Source organism: Anser anser (assembly GCF_964211835.1).
Source record: "Anser anser genome assembly, chromosome: 27".
In the NCBI taxonomy this organism is placed as follows: Eukaryota; Metazoa; Chordata; class Aves; order Anseriformes; family Anatidae; genus Anser; species Anser anser.
In genome coordinates, this window is record NC_139748.1 from 5292655 (window position 1) to 5309607 (window position 16953).

Consider the following 16953-nt stretch of genomic DNA (forward strand, 5'->3'; position numbering starts at 1 on the left):
AGGTTAAAGCCTGCAGCACCGAAGGGCGAGCACCGGCAGAGCTCCTGGCCGGGGCCGGGGACACGGGGGCACCCAGCACCGCGCACACACCTCATGGGAGAGCGGGGATGGGGATGGGGACGTGCGGGCAGCGAGGGCGCAGGGGTGCAGGGCTGGGTTCTGTGCACAGGGCGCAGAGGAGGCAGGGCAGAAAGCAGGGGGCCAAGGCCACCAGTGCCAAACGTGCGGTCTGTACGGCAATGGGAGGTGACGGAGCCCGGTTTCCTTCCACCACGGCCCCGAGCTCAGCACCGCAGCAGCGGACAGGAGTGGCAGCCCCAGCTTTCCGTCTACTGCCCCCGCCGCTGGCAGCGCTGTGTCCCCGCGGGCTGGGCAGGCCGGGATGCAGTGGCCGGGACGCAGGAGCCACCTCGGTCCCCTGGGGCTCCCGCCCCTGCCAGCTCAGCAGCGGCTCCCTCCCGAAAATGCTCGGCTGCCTCCCCCGCGGCCACCCGCGGCCGTTCCCACTGGCCCCAAGCCAGCGTGGGGCTGGTGCTGCCTCCCGAGGAGCGGCCGCGCGAGCACCCGCTGCGTCCCCAGCCGTGCTGCGAGGCCGCGGGGTCCCAGTTTCGGGGTGCTGGCACGGACCCGGCTCCCCAGCTTCTCCCAGCCTGATCCCCACTGGCTCCAGCCACCTCCCACCCCCAGGCAGAGTTCGCTCCCCTGGCCCGAATTTTTGGCCGGCCATCCAGGTCGCTCCAACCTCTGGAGATGCTGCGGGAAAAGCCGCAGCTTTCACCTGGGAGAGGGCCAAACGCCGGGAGCTGCTCCCCCACCTCCGCACACACCCCTGCCGGCACTGAGGGGCCGCAGCCTGGCCCCGCCGTGGCACCACCCGGCAGCGGGGTCCCTTTCCCAGGTGACTGGGGCTGGCCGAGCCGCTGCGTGCCAGAGCCGAGCCGAAACCGGAGCCGCCGGGAGAGGCTGGAGTGTGGGAACGGCGCGAGCGCGCTGGATTCCTCCCCTCATCGATTTAGCAAGCCTGCTGCGGCCAGATGTTTCCAGCTGCCGGCTCACGGAGCAGCGGGTCAGACAGACATCCCACCTCGGCCGGGCTCGCTTCCCCGGCGGTGACGTGTCCCGCCGTGTCCCCTGCTCGGCCGGGGCCGCGTGCTCAGGGCCATTTCCTCCACCCCGGCTCTGGAGCACAGCCCCGCTGGCAGCCCCCGGCCGCTCTTTCAGGCTCGGTCCCACTGCAGCCCCTGTCTGAGCACCCCCTAACGCCGCCGCGCCCAGGAGGTGACACCGCCACCGTCCCCAACCGCTGCGTCCTGCAGCCACGCTTGCTGCAGCTCTCCTCGCCCCGCTGCAGCTCCAGCCCTCGCCTGAGCGCCCTCAGCTCCCTCCAACGTCAGCGAGCAAAATGCGGCTGATTCACAGGAGGGGAAACTGAGGCAGGAAGCCCGGATCCCGACCCAGCCGCCCTCCCACCCGGCGTGCCGTGCCCGGCGCGGGGCTGCCGGCTTCCCCACCTGGCTGCCGGGGCGCCGCCGCGTCCTCGCGCTGCAGACGTGGCCAAGTACGTCAGGGAACGAGGAAATCACCAGCTCCCAGCGGCTCGCGACGGCTCCTTTCAGAGGAGCATGTGGCCAACGCCTCCCTCTGCGGCCAGGCAGCTCCGCGGCCGCGGGACACGTGCGCCCCATGTGCCTTGGCAGGGAAGCCCGGGGAGGGGGTGTGCGCGCGCTGCCCAAGCGCTCGATCGCATCGTGCGCGCGCTCATGTGGGGGCCACGTGGCAGCGGGAAGGTGCGTGTGTGTGCACACCCCTGTGACCGTGCGGACGTGCACGCACGAGGACGGCAGCAGCAGATGCAGTCGCGCAGCCAGCCACGCACGCGGGCAGCGTGCGCCAGGGGTGCGCTTGCCGGGCTGGCTCGGCACGCTGGTGCCAGCGCGACGCTCGCACGTGTGAATTTTCTTGCCCCCGACCCACCCCGAGCGGTCTCGCTCCAGAACAGACCGGGAACGGACTCCCGGTGACCCGGCGAGGTTTTACACGGCAAGCAGGAATTTCCTATAAAAGGCCTTGCAGCGCTTGTGAGTCATTCCGGTGGGCCCCTATTGCACGGGAGCTGTAACAATTTTCCCCAGGCCGCGAAACGTTTTTTACCCGTTGCTCAACTCCTTCCAGTGCGCTGAAGACAACGCCAATAAACTCGGCAACAAAAGCAGCTCTCCGGGGGCAGCGAGGTGCCTGCAGCGCACCGGAGGCTCCCCGGCTCTGCAAACCCCCGAGCGGACGGGCGCTGCCTCGGGCCGTGCTCCCAGCTGCGCTTCGGGACGGATCGAGGCCGTGGGGAGCCTGCCCGAGCCCTCCTGCCCCTGCCCACGCTGCCTCCGGCCTCCAGCCCGGGCTTTTTTGCTGCGTTTTCCTTGCAAACCCTCTGCTCCGGCACCCGGAGCCCGCTGCAGCTGGGGGGAGAGCCCAAGACCGGTGCAAGACCCAAACCTTCCCAGCCTGCAGCGTGCGCGTCGGTTCCCCTGGCGCGGCCCGCCGACAGCGGAGGCTTTCCATCTGGAGGCAAATGGCTTTATCTTAGGTTTCTTGCAGCTCTGATTCACGCTCCTGGACGGCTGGGCAGGGGGATGGTCGCGACGTGCAACCCTTCTCCCCGTGGTTTAATTCATTCTTCCTCCCCCCCGCAGCCACCCAGCGGGCTAAATGAGCGATGGAGATCACTAACGGGACTCTGTGGGGTAACTGCCAGGTCCCTGGTGCTTGCATCCCCCACCGGCCTTGTTTTCTGGGCCAGCTCGAGCTCTTCCCACCACAGCCCCGCAGCCTGGTGTGACTTGAGCTCCCTGCGTGCTGTGGGACCCCAAAAACCTCCGGGCCACCCCTCCGTATCGGGACAGAGCGCAAGCCCGCTGCCTCCCCGTGTCAGAGCAGACCAAGGGGAGGTGTGTGGGTGCTGTCCCCAGAAACCTGGATAAAGGCAGCTGCCCTGGGCTGGCGGAGCCAGGGGTGCTCTTTGCTGGGGATGCAGAGGCACAGAGCTGCCTGCTGATGGGGACAGCATGCCTGATGCGTGGCCCGAGCCTCCCGCTGAGCGCTGTCCCCTCCTGGGACACAGCGAGAGAAGAAGAGAGGCCAGGACCCCGCTTTGCAGAGCCACCCCGCGTCTCCTGTCGGGCTGGATCCACTAAAAGATGGCTCTCCAACGGCAGCCGGGAAGGAAGCCCCATCCCCTACAACCACACCATACCCGTAGCAGCAGCTGTCCCCACAACCAGGGCCGTCCCCATAACCGTGCCTGTCCCCATACCCACGGCAGCACCCATCGCCGCGCCGCCCCGCTCCCCTCCCAGAGCGGGCTGGTGCAGCCCCGCGGCGCGCGCAGGGGCCGTCGGCTCCCCGCCGGCAGGCGAGGGAAGAAAATGAGCAGCAGCACAACGGCGACAGGCCAGGACTTCAGCCGAATCAGCACTTCTGGGGCGAGGGCCGCTGCTAAGCCTTGTGAATCGCTTCTCCTAATGAGGGCAGGGCTGGGAGACCTGAAGCCTGAACCCGGTCTGGCTCCAGCAAGCCAAGCTTTTAAAAGGGATTCAGACTTTCTCAGGCTACAGCGGCCATAAATCTAGTTAATTGGGTCTCTCCCATACACGACTTTCCAAGTGAACCCGCTGGAGAGATCCAGACTGGGCCTCCGGCCCATTTGCGGGTTTCTTTCAATGGATGCTGCGCTTGGCCCCGAAGCACCCCACCTGCGCGTCCAAATCGCAGCTCCTTTTTCTTTAACGACAGCTTCAAGCTGCTCGGCACGTCCCTCCTCCACGCCTCGCTCCGCGCCCCCACACCAGGAGCCAGCCCCCGGGGTGCCCAAAATCCCCCCGCCGGGGAGGGCCCTGCCCCGTGGCACAGCCGCTCTCACCCCGCGGCGGAGGAAGCGGGAGCGTCCCGACGCTCCCATCCCCGGCACTGCGGGTTCCAAACTAACACGGCGGAAACGCCGGCAGCCTGGGAGCAGGGCGGGATGGATGGCAGAGGGCGGGGGCTCGCCCCGATCTGCACGCCCAGGGGTGCCCCGGGGGGGCTCGCCGGCTTCTGGAGAGCAAGCACAGGGACGCGGGGCGCGCGGTGGCACCGTCTGCCCGCCCTGGGATGCACACGCTGCGAGCGGTGCGTGCAGCTGGGGTCGGTGCCCAGCCCGCTGCCCTGCAGAGCAGGGTCAGTCCCGGCATGCGTCGCTCCGTGCCTCAGTTTCCCCCTTCCCTGGATTCGCTGTCCCCTTGGGGCACCGCGTTATTTCTGCCTGCGAGCGCCGGGCTGCCCCGCGCATCCCCTGGCTAGCAACGCTCAGCCCTGGGGTTTGAGGTGCCCCGAGCCCCTCGCCGCTGCGACACGCTGCCTCTAACAGCCGCCAGCAGACGCTCGAGGGGATGCTGCAGACCTCACGCAAAAAGGAAAGAGAAAGGAACAGGACCAGGGGGACAAAAGCAGAAAAGAAAAACCTCGAGGCAGAAGGTGCGGGCGGGCCTGGGGGCCCCGGAGCAGCCGGCGGCAGCAGGTTCATGCTCCCCACACGTCACGAGCCGCGGGTCGGACATTGTGGAAATTCAAAATTCCAGATGGCTCTTTGGGCTTTTTTTTTTTTTTTTTTCGGTCTCATTTCCAAGGCAACAAGACTCGCTGTCATCTGCCAGTTGCCATAGCGATTTCACCTGATTCTGCTTCAGCAGCGCAGCGGAAGAGAAAGCCGGGCGAGCTGAGCTCTCTGCTGCCGCGGAGCCGCGAGCTGGTGCGCGTTCAAAGTTCCTGGGGAGAGCAAGAGATAAATGGGGCTTTATCCGAGGAGGCAATGGGCTGATTCACAGGATCAAAGGAAGGAACTGCGGGTTTCTATAGCACAAATCAGCCCTTTACTTCACTGCTCCGACGCCCTCCAGATGTGCCGCACATCTGGGGACGTCGCCGCGCCCCACGCCGAGCTCTGCCTGGCGGAGGAGGGGGTTTGGGTGCCGGGGGTCCCGCGCCTGCTTCTGGCTTGGTCTCAAGGTCCGAGCTGGGTTCCTGCAGCGATCCGAGAGCGGGGTGGAAGAAAAGTGGCCGATGGCAGGTCCATTGCCCAAAGCCACCCGCTCTCCCGGCACAGCCCTGCCCCAGCAGCCCAGGCAGCGGCTCTGGGGGGCGCAGAGCACCCCCGGGCGGCCCCAGCAGCGAGCAGAGCCCCCTGAGCCAGGATGCAGCACCCTCTGCCGCTGCAAGGACGAAGCCTGGCACCCTTCGGCCTCCCCAAATTTGGGGTGAAGCAGTACGTGCCGCCGGGAGCTGCACGCAGCCACAGAGAGCGCCTGTTCAGGATCGGGCGCGCTCGTCCGCTGGCCACGTGCGCCGTCACCACCTCAACGGCCCCGTTATCGCCGTGAGTGCTCCAAGACGCGGCCGTGCACCGAGCCTGGCTGCAGCACGGGGCTCGGAGTCGCTCCTCCAGACCCACGCTCGCACCGGGGCCCCGCAGCGGCTTTACAAGCACCCACCTCCCTGCCCCAGGTGCTGGCACGGCCGGGCGGGCCCTGCCGCGAGCACCCGTGGAGAGAGTGAAGGACTCGGGAGCTCCCGGTCTGCGGTAGCCGCGCGCTGACTCGCGGTTGTATGTCCCAGATCAGCAGATCTGACGATGCTCCAGGAGCCAGCCCGCCCTGCCCGAGGCTCCCTTCTGCCGTTCGCGTCCTCGCCGAGGACAACGAACCCCTTGAGCAGGGGCTGGAGGGCCAAGAGAGGACACTCGGTGCTGGCAGGACGCTCGCGGGTGGCAGCCACCCAGGAGAGCGGCGCTGCTGGCGGGCAGAGCCCCTGTGCCCATTCCCCCTTGCTCTCACTGCCTGCCGTGAGCCCAGGGCTGGCCGAAATGGGGTTTATCACCCCACGGGCCTGTCCCCTTCTCAGCCCACGTCCCTGTCCCCTTCTCAGCCCACGTCCCCGTACCCAGGACTGAGGGGAAGGGCCCCGGCCGGGCAGCTCCTGGCTTGCGCCGGCTCCAATTTGCAGGGAGCAGCGCTCCAAGCGAGAGCACAGTCATTAGTGCAGCCAAACCCCCCGCTCCCGGCCAGAACGCAGCCATGCTTGGGGAAGCTTTATATTCAGAGACAAACAACTCACATTTGCTTTTTAACTGTTGGAATTGCACCCACTGGGACGGAGCGAACAGGGAGCCTTTTGTCCCCTTCTCCTTGTGACTGAGAGCTTTGTGCAGAGCAATGCGTTGCAAACACAATTCTCCGCGGCCTCAGCTGGGCTCTGCGGCTCTGGTAGACACTTGGTCTGTCCGTCCATCACCCGGCCAGCCAAGGAGCCCTCGTGCGTCTCCAGCAAGAACGCAAAATGTCCTCCCTCGCTCTCCAGCCAGCCGCAACCCGCAGATGTGCCCTGCCCAGCGCGTCCTCTCGCTGAGCCGCTTAGCAGAGCCGCCACGACAGACCCAAGACGCAGGCGGCGCTGGGGAAGGCAGCAGCTCAAAAACCAAGCTCAGAAACCCAAACTGCACAGGGCCACGGGTGGCAGAGCTGCTCCTTTGGGTTACGGCCCACTGGGAGCGAGGACGAGCAGCCTGCCTTTGCAGGGAGCATCTCCGACCGCGAAAACTCCCAGCACAGCACGGGCGGAAGGACCGGGTCACTGCCGACTTCCAGGGGAGGTCCCAGCCACCGTCACCTCTTGGCGAGGGGGCTCCAGAGACCTCTCGCCATGGCAGAGCTCCTGAATTCAGAGCTCACCAAGGTGCCGCAGGCTCTGGTGCTGCCACCCTGGAGAAGAGGCAAGGGACGGCGTGCCTGGAGCAGGCCACGTCCTTGAGGTGCCGGTGACGCCCGTCCTGGTGTCCCCGGGACAGCCCCGGGGGGCGAACCCAGCCGACGTTAGCTGCAGGCTGCTTTGTGGCTCTATTGTTGCCACCCCCTCCAGGGGGAGGGAGATAACCCAGGCTATTTTTACTTCCATCTGGGGAATCGCTTCCCTCCGAAGTACGCTGCCACAATGCTAATTTTTAGGCTGATGATTAATTGATGTCAGGCTCATTAGGGGGCCAACGGATCCCTCTTCCCCGGGAGCGCCAAGGACAAGGGGGACGTGTTTTGACAGATGTTGCTCGAGCCGCGTGTGAGTGACGTCCTAACAACGGAGGAAAATAGGAGCCATTACCGTGGAAAGCCCTGGAAATGGGAAGGGAAGTGCCTGCACGCGACCCCGCCGCCCTTCCCCGCGCACCCCCTAATCAGCCCTTCACGCTCTGCCCTGCGTTACCAGGGCTTTTCTCCCGGAGATAAACGGCCATTGTGCGCCCGCGGGGGTAACCGGACCCCCTGCCGGCAGCACCGCGGGGAGCGGGGAGCTCTTCTCCCCCCCCAGCCTCGCAGGAGGGCCAGGTGCCAAATCCAGCCCGGCACCGGGAGCCGCAGCCTGCGGGCGCGCTGCTCGTGCCCCTCGCGGGGTGCCGGGGGGCTGCTCCTGCCAGGCACGGGGCACGATTCCCCCGCTGCAAATCGCGGCCGAGGACTGCGGCGCTCATCGCACGTTTTGGGGTCCCGCCCCGCGGCCTGGAGCCACTCACCCCGGGGCAAACCTGTGCACGCTCCCCTACGCGCGACGCGGCGCAAAGCGGCGGTGGCGGATTTGCTAGAAGGAGGCACCGCGGGTCTGCCCGTGCCACACCGAACCCTGCGCCCCCCCCTCCCAGCAGGAGCAGGCAGCCCCGGGGCCCTGCCCGGAGCGGGGCGCAGGCACCCCCCGTACGGCAGCAGGGAGCCGGGGACTCGTGCTAATTGCTGCGCGGTGCCTCCAGCACCCCCGCGAAGGGAAGCGCGTGCGTGAGTTGTCTATTCTTAGCGCTGCCGCTTCCCCGCTGGGAGCGCAGCGGCAGCAGGACCTGCTCCGTCCGTCCTCCCACTGCCTCCAGGCCTGCCCCACCTCTCCGCAGCGCCCGCGGTGCCTCCCCGCTGCTCGGAAAAGCTTTTCTTAAGCAAGGGTTGCGTTTTTTCCTATCAAAGGGCATTTGCAGAGAAGGGACAGGTTCTTCTTACCTCTAGCAGAAGACCTGACTTCCTTCTGGTGTGCCCCAAGAGGGAAGGGGGATTCTGCGCCACCGCTGCGGGAGGTGCTGCCCGGTCCCTTCACGTCCTGCTCTCCTCCACCGACCCCAAAGCACACAGAGCCCTGCCCAGGTGCCACGGCAGGGCTGGGGAAAGCATCGAGAAGCTTTCCTCATCTCACCTCCGCCATCTGCACGCAGATCTGTGGCCAGGGCTGCGCGTGACGGCGAGGGGATCGACTCCGACATGCTCTAGGACTCGGTGCAAGGGGCAGTTGTTTTGCCACACGCGTCCAAGTTTTGCTGTGAACGGGCGGGGCAGGAAACCTGTTGGAAAAGGCGTCTGCACCAACCTGAGGGGTTTCAGTCGAGCCGCTCACGGGGAGGAACCGGGGCTCTGCAGCAGAGCACCAGGACTGAGCAGCACCAGGGCAGGATGCGTCCCCTCCCAGCCCCCGGCACCACTCGGGGCCGTGCCAGCTCCCCATCGTGCACCGCAGAGTGCCACGCGGTGACAGGCCAGCAGAGGGAAGGTGACAGCACCTGGGCTCGCCCAGGCACTCAGACGTGGGACAGGAGAGTGGGCGCCTGCCCCGTGCCCCTGCACAAGCAGCAGTTCCCCAGGGGAACGTTCAAGCGTGCCGGGAGCGCCGAGCCACGCGCCGCAGCGCGGACACTTTGGGACGCTCCCCGCCGAGCTGGAAGGATCCCCACGCCAGCATTGCCCTCCCGGGGACGGCGTGGTGGGGGCTGTGGCCGGGATTTATCCCCCTCCCCGCGTCCCACCTCCGCGCGGCAGCTGCCCTCTCCGCCGTGGGAATCGGCGCTGCGATGCGCTTCGAGCTCGGCTCTCCGAATTCGCTCCAGGGGCCTGTCCAAGCGCTGACGACACACAACCCGGAGCCGCGGCTGCCGGAGGAAAAGCCGAGCCAGCGCTGCGTCGTGGGGAAAGCAGCAGCCAAAAGTCACTCAAACAAGGAAGCGATTTGTCTTTTTCTGGATGCGCTTTCCTCCGACAATGAGCGCGGAGCAGGAAAGTCGCCTGTGATAATGTGCAGCGCACCAACAAAGCGGCTATTGAATCGGTAAACGAGAGCTCTCGCACCGGGAGCCTGACAGATACAACAGAGCAGGGAAAAAGGATGAAAAAGGAACGCCATGTGACCCCCGAGCTCGATCCAAACCAGGCAACACATCCAACGGTTCTGAGGCTGAAATACACACAATGAGCTCCAGCGAGTAATTAATCCCTTCAGGAACACTGTAAGTGGTTGCAGACAGTTTACCAAGAGAGAAAAAAAAAATTGGAAAGTCATTGAAAAAATTACCGTTAAGTATTTTTTCTGCTCCAGTATGAAACGCAGCGCGATCCAGAAGATCTCTGCCCAGTGAACCTTACAGGCGATGGATTTCAGCAATTTTTCTAACAACGCCTCATCTACCTGCCAAGCGTACTGCCCTGGGAGGGCAGCCTGAGGCCGGCCCGCTGAGGGCGGCCGCTCACCTCGGGCTCCCCGTGTCGCGGGACGCGGCAGGGGGAGATTTCGGCAGGGGATGAAGCCTGGGGAGGACGAAGCGTGGGCAGAAAGGTGTTACCGATGGCACCTCGCGGCTACCGGCACCGGCGCAAACCCTCCGAGGGCCGGTTGCGGGTCAGGAGCGGGGCGGCGGTGCCGGGCAGCGCCAGGCAGCACGCTGGTTTGTGAAGCAGGACAGGACGAGCGCTCCCGGCCGGTGAGGTTTGTGGTGCTCGCCCCGCGAGGCCCCGTCAGCCACCTCCTCCTCTGCCTCCACCTCCCCTCTCCACCTGCGCGCCCGCTCTGCCTCCTGCTTCCATCGCCGCAGCTTTACGCAGCCCGTCCTCCGGCTGGAGGGCTTGGGTTTGGGCTGAACCTGGCCCCTTCCACTCAAAATCCCACCTCTGCTGAGCTCCGAGCTGCGACACGACCTCAGCCCTGCGCTGCGGGATCGGCCAGGGAGGGCATCCGCACGCAGCGCTTGCCTTTTACTTCCACGTTTCTTGGTATTTTTCAACCCAAAGCTTCTACTCGTAAAACCAGGGGTTTGCTGAAAAGAGCCTTAGGAAAGGTATTTTCTCCTCTTGATAAAATGAGGTAGAATTAGCTGGAATCTTACAGACACGCATTAACTTTCACTTCTCCTTGAAATCATTCTGGTTTTGAAAGCAGGCTTTTTCTCCCCACTCCTCTCCCTGATCCCCTCCTTGTTCTCTCCTCACCATGTTTTAGTTTAAAAATTCTTCAGGCCAGGGAAAAATTCCAGGGCAGGAAAAGAAAAAAAAAAAAAGAAAAAGAAAGCATAAAGCAATTGTGGCTTTCGCAAACCCAGCGCTCCAGACTTCCTTTCTTCATCCTGGGGAGCGAGAGACGCTCGGGAGGACGCAGGCGAGCACGGCGCAGGAGCCCAGCCATCTGCTTGGGGCTCGCGCGGCCCCCGGCACCTCGGCCAAGGGAAAACCACGGGGAGCCGAGGAAACCGCCCTGCTGAGACCCCAACGCCTTGAAACGGGGCTCTCACCCCGCTGGCCCGGTGCCGGTGTGTGTCCCAGGGGTGGCACTGAGATGGGGCAGCAGCGAGCCGTCCCCAGGTGCCGTTACGCGGCTGCAAGGTCGCTCGGCACAGCGGCGCGCTGGGCACGGCGGCTGCAAGGCTGAAGGCACGGGGGTGTGGAGGGATGGGGACGGATGGGGATGGACGGGGACAGACGGGGGCTGCACCCCGGCCGAGCCCCCTCGGCAGCACCACGGCCTCGGCTCGGCAGTTTTAGGGCCAGGCGCTGCACAGGGCGCGCGTAATGTCTGCTTACGAGCGAGAACGCTTCGTGGGGGGATGAAAAGCTGTATGGAAACGCAAGATCATTACCGCGATCTCCTTGGAAACATCCCATCAGAGCAAGTTTGCCTTCCTCCTCCTCCTCCTTCTCTCTCTCCCCATGCGCACAAAATTCTGGCACCCCGCGCATCGCTTGGCGGTGCCTCAGCACTGTGGGTCCAAAATGCAGGCGTCTGCTTTCTAAAGCCATTGTCTAGGATGTGCTATTGAGCTGCAGACCATGGACGGGCTGGGATGGAAAACAGGCATCTCCCGCTACACAAAAAGGAGCTGGCAACCCAGATTCGATTTGCCTTTGAAGCTATAGAGAACCTAAACCAAACAGAATTTGCTTTATTCCCACAAAGGGAACGCGAATCTTAGCAACAAAACAAATCAACGCCTCTGCCCCCGCAACTTAACGAGGAGCAAGCTGAGCGTGGGGCGAGGGGAGCGCCGCTTCACCCGCGGGTCGCGGCTGCGGCTCGGCCCGGCCGGCTTCGGAGAGCAGCAGGCGGCTTGCTGCGCGCTGACACGCTCCGCCGGGGAATGCGCGGCTGGAAAAGCTGCTTCGCAAATATCCCTTTGAATCGGAGCTCTGGGTTTGTTTCCTCCCCGGTTGCGTGCCGTTACATCTCGCGAGCGCTCCGTTCGAGGCAGGGAGATTTTCAGGAACCCCCCCCAGGGCTTCTCCAGTTTTAGCACGATGACCGTTTGCCTAGGAAATCACCACGGAAAGTTTATTACCCGCTCCTCGCTTCCCAAAGCGAGCGGGGCTGTGAAGCGCGCGGCAGTGCAAACAGCGGCGGGGCTGAGCCTCGGTCCTGCCTCCAGGTTTCTGGACTTTCCCCACAACTGAGAAGCCAGCAGAGGCGACCTCCCACCGCAAGCACCGCCACCGCGCGCGCTCTGCTTGCCGAGGGTTTTCCGGGCAGCCCCGACGACGCGAGCCCCCGGGGCCCGCTCCCCCCGCAGCACCTCGCGGGCTCCAAGAAGATATTCCCTCGCTCATCCCCCCCCGCTGCTTTACGAGCGGGGCCGTTCCCTTCCCCTCGCAGGAACCGGCCACATGTTCTCCATCTGGGAACAGATGCCCATGAGCCAATAATCTCGACTTGGAAAACGGACTGAAAATAGCACCAGATTTCCGAGCGCTCCGCAGACCGCGGCCGGATGATGGATGTTAGTGCTCGAGCTCCAGCAGCACCGGGACGCTGCTTGGCGAACGCGCAGCGAAAAGGGCTCAGGCACGAGAAAACGGAAAGGAGCTGGCTGGAGGTGCCGCTGCCCTCTGCCAGATGCTCCTGCCCTCAAGGAAGGAGCGCCGTGCTCCGCTGGTAAACCAGTCCCCAGCTGCCGCCCTCAGCCTGGAGCACTGGGGGACGCAGGCTGCGTGCCTCCCGCATCCCCAAATCCACCGGGGGATGTCCCGGTCCCTAAGGTGGAAGCCAGCAGCACCGGGTTTTGTTCTGGGTGTCGCTGTTCCCCTTGGGGCCGAGACGCTGCTGGCCTCCAGGTGTCCGAGTGCCACGGGAGCCTTCAGCCCCTCGCAGCAACCGCACTCCTCAGCTGGAGAGGATGTACAGCAAATGATGCAGCAAGCCTCAGATCACCCCAGTGAGCTATGACAAAGGAATTTGCCAAACGGCAGAAGGGCTGGGGAGCCGTAAGCCCCCAGCTATGCACAGCCCCAGGCGCACGAAGGCTCCAGGTCTGCGCCTGGGCGCCAGGCGAACGCGGGGGCTTCCCCTCCGCCAGCCGTCGCGCAACGCGTCCTCCAGGCCCAGCAGGATTTTAACCCCACGCCAAGTCTGTGCGCGTTATTCCTGAGAACCCACCACCACCAGCAGCCAAATGCCACCGCCGGCTCCTGGCACGCCGGCACCAGGCCCCCAGGCCCCCCCACGTCCCTGCCCAGCCTCCACGGCCGCTCCCGCTCCCTGGAGGAGCTGGGGATTTGGGGTTTTACACCCACCCCCCGGCTCCACGGGAGGCTCCGGGCAGGCGAGGAGCGCAGGGAAGCGGCCTCCTTCCCCCCGGCGCCAGCTGGAGCGGCAGCGGGGAAGTCCCAGCCCGTCCCCGCCACCTCCCAGCACCGGCTGCCTTCGGCCTCACCGTCACCGAGCCCCTCGCAGCGGGAGGCCGGGACAGGAAGCGAGCGTGCGAGTGCCAGCGGCCGCGAGCCGAGCGGCGGTGAGCTCTCGGGCTGCAGCTGCACAAACCCCAGCGGAGCCGGGGCGCTGGAGCGGGGCCACCTTCCCCGGGAACGGGCGCACGCCTCTTCCTGCTCACCGAGGTTAGCGGGGAGGCTTCCAGCAGGCGCTCTCCTGCTCTCTCTCCCCGCCCCGGCTAGGATGGGGAGGAAGCTGGACTTCGTTATTTCCCCGCCGGGAGCGGTGGGAGTTTGGGGCTTTCTCGCAGCCGCTGATTTGGGGTGGTGGAAATCGGGAGGCTGCGGGCCAGGCGGCTGCAGAAAGGCGGCGCCGGTTCAGAGCCACCCGAGCAGGAGAAGGCTCTGGAGGTGGGAGCGGGCGGCCACGAGGCCGAGTGTGTCCCCCCGGCACGGCCCCGGGAAGGGGCTCGCTCGCCCCGGCCAACGTCTGGCAGGATTTTTCTGCTTGCCTCCCGGAGCTGCTGCCCCACGGCCATCGGCATGGATCACCCTCTGTCTGTTCCTCCCCGTGTTTGCATCCCGCTTGGAAACACAATGCTAAGGCAGGGATAAAACGAACTGGAAAACGCCCCGACAGCCTCTAACGCTCCCAGCCCGAGGGCTTCGTTAAGGAGAGGAGTTTTAATCATCCGCACCCCAGCCCGAACTGCGGGTTCCTTCGCCCCGACCGACCCGGGAGCGCATCCCTCGCCGTGGGTGCCCACGGCTCCCCGCGCACCGGGCTGCGCAGAGGAGGGGAGGATTGCTCGCCGGGGGGCCAGACCGTGCCCATGGCCGGGGGGGTCCCCACCATCACCAGCAGCCACCCCACGATCACCCTGGCTCCCAGGGCGCCCGCCCCACTGACTGCAGCGTGCTGACAGCGCTTGATCGGCGCTAGAAAAAAAAACCACCAGGGCAAAACTCCTCTCCGCCGCGATCCGGGCTGGCACGGCACCAAGGCGCACCCCACAGCAGCGCGCAGGGAGTCCGGGAAGGCGACGACGCGCATGGGCAGCAGGCGTGTGATTTTGAGAAGTGTCTCATCAGGGAGTTATTCTCAGCCCTCTGCTAGGCTGCGAGCTCGCGCGTCTATAAATAGCCGGCAACGGAGCCGTACCTGAGTCGCTGCTTCGAAGGTGATTCGCTGCTGCTCCATGAATCCCGAGAGCCGGGGGCAGCGCTGCCATCGGGGACGCTTGGGTCCTGCACGAAGAGCCCGGCAAAAGCTCGGCCCTGCCCCGGCTGCGCTCCCAGCACAGCCACCGCTAAGGGCTGGGTCGGGCTGAGGCCGCGCGCTCGGGAAGGTGCCTCCTGAAGAAGCTCGTCCGGGTGCCGCCCCGCAGGGCCTCGCGGCCGGCTCTGTCACAGCCAGGGACACGAACCTGGCACCGGGCGTGCAGAGGTGGGACAGCAGAAAGCCCCGCTCGCAGCCACGGGGGTCAGCGCTCGACAGGGCCGCCCCACCAGGGGCAGCTGGCACTAGAAGTAAAGGTGACCGAGGCTTGCACCCCGCGGGCACCGGCACCCGCAGCGCTGCTCTTCCCATCCTCCTGGGCCACCCGGGAAGGCCGCGGCCTCCGGCGGCTTCAGGGCAGGGCCAGCGCTCGGAGCAGAGGCTCCCACCCCAATGCCCAACCTCACCAGCCCACGGCGAGGAGCCCAGCCCTGGGGCCGCTTCCCCAGCGCCGCGAGCCAGGCTTGCGGCCCGCCGAGGGAACCGCGGCTCCGGGAGCGCGCTGCCACGCGCCGACCTCCAGCTCCACGCCAACAGCCGAGTCCTGGTCGCCTCCTGAAGGTCCCTCCTCTGCAGCTCACCATCACCACCACAAACACTGCCACCTTCACTCGCCTGCACTGCCACTGGGTGAGACACAGCGCGGGGGAAACTCGAGGTGACAGAGCACCTCTGCGTTCACACCTCCAGAAACCAAGTCCTGGCTTTACCACAAATCCCGCAATTCCAGGGGAACGCTTCGGGACAGACCCTCACGGGCGTGCTGGCTGCTGGGAGGGCTGAAAAGCGCTCCCCTCCCGGTGCGTTGGGATGAGCCAGCGAGGCTGACACGAAACCAAAGAGGGATGTGGGATGAGTAAGCATCCCCGGTGCCTACGCCAGGTACGAGTGGGAAACCCGGCGCTGTCGCAGCTGCCGGGCACGCTCGCGCGGTGCCGAAGGCAGAGGCATGTGTCCCGGGCACGGGGCACTCGCCCGCGTCTCACCGGGCACCGCTGCAGGCACCGGGCACTGGTGCAGCCCCTGCTCTGCCCGCACGGCACCTCCCGGGAGCCGAGGCACCGCGCTGCCAGCTCCCAGCTCCGAGGAGGAGACCCTGCCCCGCCGCGCTGCGCCCGCTCCCCCGCGCCGCTTCCAGCAGCTCCTTCCAGGGGGAGGCGAACCTCGGCCCTTCTCCCGAATTAACAAAAAACGCATTACGGCCTCGGTCGGACAAGACAAACAGCAGCGTGAGCAATGGCAGAAACGCTCGAGCGAAACAAAATGTGGGAGAAGCAGATTAGAGGAAGGGCGAGCGAATCCGAGGGTGCGCCGGGCGCCGCTCTCCGGTGTCACACCCGCCCTGACACCGGCACATCTCCATTTGCACAGCTTCTAATCTCAGCCCTGCAATGCAGCATCCCCTGCCTTCCCAGCTCCCCTCCGCGCTCCGCTCCCGGCTGGGAGCTGCAATGCAGCAGCGTGGGGAAGCCCCCGCTCCCCTTCTCCCGCCCGGCAGCGGCGCCCCCAAGCCCCCCGCCTCCCCCGGGCCCTGTGCTCTGCCCTCCCAGAGCCTCCCTCCCCGCGCTCCCCCAGGAGAGCGCTCCGCGTGCCGGAGGAGGACGTGACTTTGCAGGAGAGGGATCGTGGTGGAACAGGGCCGTATCCGATCGCCCACGACCCCGCTACAGGCACCCCCCAAGACCCAAAGCCTGGCCAGGCTGAGGATGGAGCTGCCCTGACGGACGGAGCCGTCCCCGCTCCACCCAGCGGCTTCGCTGCGGGGCTCTAACAGCAGCTGCCACCTGTGCCAGAAGCTGCACGCACGCACACCCTGGGGGCCACCGCTGTCACCGTGCACTCCCATCACCCGGTGCCACACACGCAGTGGCACAAAGCAGGCTGCAGACGGGACAAGGGAACAATTCGGAGGACACCGCGGACCCAGGCAAGCGGTGTGACTGCAGCCTGGGCTCCCGGCCCCACAAAAACCCGCCTGCGTCCAGCGGGACCGCGGCTCAGCCCGGCACACGCACGCTGGCCTCGGCAGACGGCCGTCACCAGCGGGTTGCTCGCCGCCGAGGGCGCGCGCTCTGGCTCCGCGCGGACCTGGCACCAATCCCCCTGCCCGGGCAGCGGGCACAGGCACCAGCCAAGACCGCGGGCAGGGGAGGACCGGGGAAATCGCTTGCTGGCACCGCGAGATGCGAAGCTACGCGGGAAAGGGCAGAGCGGGTGACGCCGAGGGACGGGACGGGACGGAGGTGAGGGGACTCGCGCTGTCGGCACAGCCGAGCGCTGCAGCGCGAGACGCCAGAGCCAGGGCAGGGACACGAAGCTGGGGCACGGGACATCGGGAGGGGGCTCTACAGGAGGAGGCAGGGCTGGCAGCGGCTCTCCGAGGCCGCCCAGCTGGAAGCACATCGCTCGCACAGCACCCGCACCTGGCAGCAGCCACCGAACGGTGCCAGGAGCCACCAGCAGTTGCCCTGCGGGGACTGCAAGGCCTCGAGGGGACACGGCCCAGGTCCCAGCGTGGTCACGTCCCACCAACGGGCCCCAGATGGCCCTTCCTGGACGGGTCCTGCCCATCGACGCCAGGCGGCCGTTGGTCCCTCACACCACCCCCCTGGAACCACGTAAAGCTCCGCACTCCTCCACGGATTTTCAGTGGTCAAGTGTCAGATT

General features: G+C 66.0%; 1 protein-coding gene across 9 annotated transcripts in view; it reads right to left on the minus strand.

The window, feature by feature from the left end:
* NAV1 (neuron navigator 1) overlaps positions 1-16953 on the minus strand; it is a 66896-nt gene that overhangs the window by 31258 nt on the left and 18685 nt on the right. The window lies entirely within an intron of this gene.